The sequence below is a fragment of the Megalops cyprinoides genome, chromosome 24, assembly GCF_013368585.1.
Source record: "Megalops cyprinoides isolate fMegCyp1 chromosome 24, fMegCyp1.pri, whole genome shotgun sequence".
Lineage (NCBI taxonomy): Eukaryota > Metazoa > Chordata > Actinopteri > Elopiformes > Megalopidae > Megalops > Megalops cyprinoides.
This window is the reverse complement of record NC_050606.1, coordinates 21264033-21271426: the sequence shown is the minus strand read 5'-3', so window position 1 is coordinate 21271426 and position 7394 is coordinate 21264033.

Below are 7394 nucleotides of genomic sequence, written 5' to 3'. Positions count from 1 at the left end.
GCAAAGCACTACTCGCTGGCCCGCTCTGCACTGTGGCTAAGTCGTACTCCAAATGTCAGCTGTGCCTTAAATGACACCGCCTTTGCAAACAACTGCAGCAGTCAGGGCTTTGTTTTGATGTGTGCTCTCACTTATTTGCTTTAATCTCAGAGCCTCGACCAGAGCCTCGACTTCACAGAAACTGTCCATATGTGAATATCAAGAACTCTCAAGTGTGGCTGATGTATGACGTTACTGCATTTGTGAGCAAAGCTGTTTGTGTACACACTCTGAGAACCCATTTAAAAGAATATTGCTCTCGGGATTGGGTTTGGTTGGAAATACAACATGTTTTAAATCTCCCTAGCAAGAATCACTGGGTTAGTGTGTATATGGTATGCCTGGGGTTAATTTTCAAATACAATAAGAATAAGAATAAGAATAAGAAATACTTTATTAATCCTGAAGGATTTTTTTGTTCTTGAACACATTGCTTCAAACTTAAACTTGAGACACATTAATTGGTAATCCTTAGGTAAGCTACTGACAAGTTCTCAGTAGCCAGTAACAGCCCTAAGTAGCCAGTGGTACATGGTAGGACAGAGTGTACTCTGCCAAACTTATCATCATTCATATGCCACAGCAGAGCAGGTGTAGAATCTAGTGACATTACACAGTGGTGTGGTATCCACTTACCCTTCAGAGCTTATGAAAAATGATAACATGCATATTCCATAATCAAAGGAGAGATTTTTCAGTACACGTCAAAAACTGCAGTTATCAGAAAATGTCTCACTTACTGCCACTCCTGTATATGAAGCATTATGCATATATTGTTGAATATATTAGAGCAATACAAATTTTACAATGCAAGTGGCAATATGAAAGTGTCAATATTGGGTATGATTTGTAGTCCATGCCATATAGTTTGATATATGAATTTAGACTAGAAGAGCAGACTTCAGTTTCAGGTGAGTGAGAGTGACCTTTGACCCCTAAGATTCAAAACTTAGTCCGTACAGCTTCCCATGCCTCAGAGGAAAGCACACACATTATCCAAAGTGGAGAAATGGGAACAATTGAAACCTGTCCATTTCAGGAAACATGTTTAGGACATTGTACACAATGTACAAAATGATTGTGTAAAGGTTTGTCAGGCATTGTAAAGTTAAACGGAATAATTTATGGGCTCCGACAATGTCTTTTTACACCATCGTGTTACATGGGTGGTACAGAGCTTCACAGTATTGCCATGTTTGATACAAAGCCGGAGCAAAGCTGACCAAGCAGCCGACTTTTGTTGGTTTTGCAGAGGTGCGGTTGCCATGACAATGACCACCTTGCTTGCTGCTGCGGCTCCTAGCGGAATCGGTGGTGCCTCCTGCTGCACATCTAGTGCCTCCATCCCCGAGAGACCAGCAGCTATACCCTCCTCTGAAGGCACCCCACTCTTCTGGCCTTTCGCTTGGGGATGCTCCCCTCCAGACCTTGGGCTGCGACTGATACCAGACGGCAGACTGGATTTGCTTTTTAAAAGAAAATGGTCATAACTTCCTGGGAGGCTTTACTGAACAAAAGATGTGAATTTATTTACACTGTGGGGTTTTGCACAGTTTCAAAATTGTGTGATCAGATCCCCAAAAGAGAGTATGGCCTTCATGTGATGTGATGAAGAGACCACTGGAGTGGGCTCTGAGGGTTGTGGGCTTGTATCATTTGGGAAACCTTAGTTATAGTCCTCCACACCAATTCCTGTACTATAACAAGTTTATAAAATGTCTACAGATGAGTGAATGTCCTCCGGTCCGTTGGTATTTTCCAGTTCCACAGGAAACAGCTGATGTTTGGATTTCTGTCAGCTCCCCACGAGGGTATCCTTCTGTTGGAGCGAAGACTTTGAGCTCTGTCAGCGCAAACTCATCCCGTCTGGATGTCCCCCTTTGAGTTTCAGAAGGGGGGTAATCCAATCCAGCCATACTGAATTACGGATTCACGCGCAAGAATGGGACCGGTTGAAGTGGCAGCTCTGCTTTGTGTCCCAGGAGATTAGGATGCCCGCACTGTCACATGGCTGCCTTTGGGGACTGACACCGAAAGCATTCTGTAGCCCTGAACTGAGACTGAGATTCTGCACAAGTACAAGGACAAGGAGTCTTCAGCTGCCATCTCCCCTGCAAGCTGGAATTTAATAACCCACAGTTCCCTTTAAACTGGAAGGATCGGCCTGGCTAAGGGGTACCTCATAGCCAAAACATGCCTTTAAAATGTAATTGCATTCTAATTGCATTAAAGCTGTCAGATTTCATTGCCAAGTCAGATACACCTGTATACCTGGAGCTAATGTACAATGAGATGTGCCTTGAAGGACATGGAAATCTCCCCAGCACTGCCCAGCTGCTGATAAAACTTCCATAGATTACCTTCAGTTAGTCTTATAAGGAGGAGGAACGGCGTGTCACCAAGAGCCCTCAAAGGATTCCGCATGCAAATACAAAACTAAATGGACTTTTGGCGGCAAATGCAATCAAGTCCAATTTCATTCATGTATTCAAAGTTCTAATTAATCCAGGAAGCATTAACCCTGTTATGATAGGAGAAACAGTGAGATGAAAGTTGTTCATGACTTTTCATGTTAGGTTGTTAGTTTTAACAATTGTTCTGAAGAGAGAAATGATCTGACTCAATTGTCAGAGGTGCATCACATGATCAAAAATGAACATTGAATACGGGTGGCCCTGGTGACAAGGGAACTTTGGTGGACATTGTGGTTAAGGATGAGGAAATTGGACAATGATGTTACTGGAACTTTGTACATGTAGGGGACATGTAGCCATGACACACAGGTGTGGATTCAGCCTTCACTTTCTGTTTTCTCCTTTACTTTTGTGTACAAATCTAGGAGTTTTGTCGTTATATGAACAACTTTTCTCTGGCATTTCAGTGATGGTTGAATACAAACTGTTGTATAACATTAAGTGACAAACATAACTCTGATGACATTGACACTATTGTTGGGACAACACTTCACCATGTCTGAGATAAAAACAGTAGTAGGAAGAAAAAATGTGCAGAATCCAGGCACGCCTGTATGTTCTTCCTAGACAATAAGTGCATATAACCAGGCTCTTCAGTGCTGTACCCACCGGTCTTGGGAATGTGTGCCTTGGAAAAAAACAGACAAGAAAAGGCCACCATTAATTAGATGGAATAAACAGATTTTTTTTCATTGTATTAACATAAAAATAGAAGAAAAGCTTAACAATGGATTTGAAGAGTATAAAAGAATGTAATATACACCTACCATTAATGCATAATCCTTTATTTCCATTTTTTACAAAGCCTTAAGGAAAAAAAATGGTTGGGCCCCAACAGCAGAATTTAAAAGATGTCTTGTGCTGAGAGGGGGGCTAAGCTGAAAAGAATCCTTCATTGTTATCAAAAAAGACCCCCCCCCCCCACTCCCCTCCACCGGATTATGGACACAAATCCACTTTCACTGTATTTAATATCTCCTTACTGGAAATAACGCCCTTCACATAAACGCGGCTAGTCTTCTAAATCAGTGTTGGGCGGTCAATCTCGTGTGCGGGTTGAGCTGAGGGGAGATATGTAGCTCGTGGAGAGGTCTTGTGCATGATGACATGTGACAAGCAAATTTACGTAACAGAGGTTTAGAGCTTTAGGATTCAGCGATACGACGGATTATTACAATCTCAGCTACATGGAGTATGCAGAATGTTTGTGGAGATTAGAAAAGAAATCACCGATGCCCCATCTTTCCTGGTGCTCAAACCCTTGCCCCCTGGAAGGAAGGCGAAGCTTTTTGCCGTTGGCATGACAACCCTTGCAATCCACAGGGCTTGGTTGAGCGATGGAGGTTGCATTGTGTTCTGTGGTCCAAAGGACCTCACAAACGCGGCGCCAGTTTTGCATACAGCTGCGGTTTGTATTTTTCCTAGCACGTTTCTAACGGATTGCGCATTTAAGTGTTTTTAATTCCCCTCCAGTAAGACACAGCCGTGAGACAATGACTCTATCATGCTCTAGAAACCGGTCCAGATGTCTCTCTTCATCCCCTAATTAGAAATGAACACTCCATAAGACAAGTGCTGAGGCCCATAGAAATCTGCAGTGTGTCTATCTATCCTTCCCACGGGAGGATGACCAAGCAAAACACATAAGAGCACACATAACAGAAAGTTTACATTGACAAGTTCTTTTTTGGTCAAAAAATTCAAAAAGCAACAAAAAGGCTTCCACAACAAACAGTACTGAATGACCGTGATCTCTCATATTTGCTCACGTTTGACCTCTGAGGTCATGTTCTAGAGCTTCCTGACAGGACTGCATATTTTGTCTTTGGCTGTCCCTCTGTTTGTATTTATAGAGCTTTTCCAGTTTTTTGCCACTGCAATATATAATATTTACACTGTTTGAATTGAAAAACAGTAAGAAGTGAGTTATGTGTCAGCTTGTATTACCTAAAACCGAGAGATGTGTCTCCTCAGAGGGTTTTGATGAGCAGCTCTGTACCTGTGAGGGGCTGGGAGGTTGAGAACACTGCTATATCATTTACAGCACTGTAAGCATGAGCATATATTTTTATGAGTTTACAGCCTCCTGGAACCTGATTAAAGTGGCCTGAATAATGATACAGTGAGTATTAAGAAACAGGCACATTAATAACATCAGCTGCGGTGTAGCAGCTGCTGCAGTGAATTGCACTTGGGTCATTTGGGCAGAGGTCCACATTACATTAAAAATGCCCAGAGGAGGGCCTGGTAAAGTGTTTGTTTCCCCAATTCAATACAGCTAGGTTGTTTTTTTTTTACCTACAGCATTCTGGGTAAAATATTTGCTGTCTGAGATTCATATTCAAGTCAGCCTCGGCTGCAAGTCTCAGAGATGGACTCCTGGAGCCTTGGGGAAATATACACCTTAGAAAGTGTTTATAAACCTGCCTGGTAAGGAGCATTCACTGCCCTATGTGTCCCATACTCCCTACACCCTCAGTAGCTAAAACTCCCCTCCAGGATGCACACCCCGCATGGGGGACAGGCAGAGGGGACCCACTGTGCCCTCAAATACCCTCTCCGAATGAGTCAGTTGAAAGTGCTGACTTTGAGGCAAGGGAGCGAAGCTGACGACCTATAACAGTTTGCATTATAGACTCAAGAGCTCACAGCGTGGGAGCTCCAAATACTGGTCTGTGGTCAGCAGCTTAGACGTGCAGAGAAATCCAAGATGAAAACATGACTGACGCTTGTTTGGTGTTAATGTTTTCTGTTACTGTTGTAGATTTAACATATAATATATAATTTACCCTAATTCATCATCCAGGCATAATGATTTACATAATGTCTTGTGGAAATAAAGTGGCTACCTGGCTGGCTGCAAAAGCACATAGGCCTATATACCACTTTTAGCAGCTTGCTAGCTTGTTTACTGTACAGATAAGCTGCTAGATATTATTGTTTGCTCTCTGGTAGCCTAGCTATATAATAAGATATCTGCCTATAATAACTAACTGACTCCCTAACTTGTAATAGATAGCAAGCCAGCTGGCTAAAATAACTGTCTAGTTAGCCATAATTAATTAAGAGCTATTTATAGTAACTAATTAGTTAGCTAGCCATCATCTTAGACCTGTGGTGACTCAGAAGTTATCTTTCTTACAATAGATTCCAACCGCGTGTTAACTCACAGTACAGTGACATCTAGTTATTGATTGCTTAGTTTAATGTTTTTCCACCAAGGCAGCCAAACATAGGGACTAACAACCAAACATGTGAAGCTACTGTTCTGTGCTTTTCAACCAATTTCTGGCACAGAATGCTATTGTGCTAGACATTTTGAATTTGCCAACTCAAGTGGCCCACTCACACTGTTCACATTGAGGGGTGCGTCAGTGAAGGAGCTCAGGGAGAGATGATGGTGTGCTTAGCGTGTCCAGTCAAAGACTTTCCCTGGAGATCATTTTCACAAACCTTACTTGTCTCCAAAGACCTAAAATTGGCTTGAAGCTCCAATTATATATATATGTCAAACAATAATTGCAGGGTAGATAACTGCAATTGTCCTTAAGAAGCGTTCCTTTAATTGAACTGCTAGCAGTGTATAACATTAAGGGCAGGCAAGTTTTTTCTGACAGCTCACCTCTGTAATCTCCTGTGTTTTTAGGGGAGCTTTATGGAGAGAAACCTGTTTTATGTGGACAGCTCACTATTTCAGGTGGTCAGATCAGCCACGTGGCTCTCCTGACACAATCTAAATTATAATCTGAATATAATACGGCACCTGTCATTCATTGTACAACAGGGCAGCAGTTCTACAGTCACTGCACTGCACTGATCTGCACTGATCTATTACTGAGTTTTGTTTTCTCCTGCTGTGAATCTGAAGCCATTTTCCTTGGAGTTAAGAGGTAAACTATGGTTTGCATTTGGTTGTGAATAACTAGTTAATCATGTATTTAAGAGAAGGTTCTCCTTTTTTAGATGAGATCATTTTAATTTCTTTCCTGCTGATTCAAAAAAGTAATGTATTGAAAATATATATTTTTGAGAATGTATTTTTTATCTTAATACATTTAAAATGTGTAAATATTTTCCATTTTGGTATTTTGCAATAAATTTATTTTTTAAATAAATAAATAAATTTATTTATGTTGATGTATTTTAATTGTATTTGCAATATATTCTCAGGCTGCTCAAAATATTTCTCTATATATTGAATATATTTTATTTCTGTACAGGTGGTTAAGGTCAATAATATGCATCTGCTTCCTTGCAAACTACACTGTAGAATACTGTATGTGCTTCGCAGCAGCAGATTTGATGTAAAATGTTTCTTTATAATATAGCAAAACTGAACATGTTTTCCATCCTAAATGTGCGGATTTGCAGGGTTGCCAGTAACATTCTGTTTTTACTTCACTCAGAGAAAGCTGGTGCTGAGGTTTACATGATTCTGTTCATTTGTCTGCCTGTCAACAGGAGAACAAGTTATGGATGGATATAAATTGAAGTGAATGAAGTGAATTACTGTCCACAGATCAAGGCAAAAATACTTTTAGAGTGCCTCCAAGTCTCACTGAAGACCCCCAATGCTTTTGTCCAGTTTCTTGTGATGTTCTGCTTTAATGCAAAACTGCACAATAGTCTACACTACTGCCCTAAGATCACAGTAATTTAATGACCTGTGACATATTCACATAGATCAAATGATGCACTCACAAGGACACTGCAGGTTTTACTCAACACTGTAATTGCTCTTAACTGCTCTCAGTTCACTCAGGGTCTTTTAATCTAGATCTGATTAACTCTGGAGACATAAACAGCTCAGTTAATTCAAAGACTTCTCTGCAACTGGAAGCCTTTAACTTCTTGGTTTTTGTAATGGGTTGAACAATTACA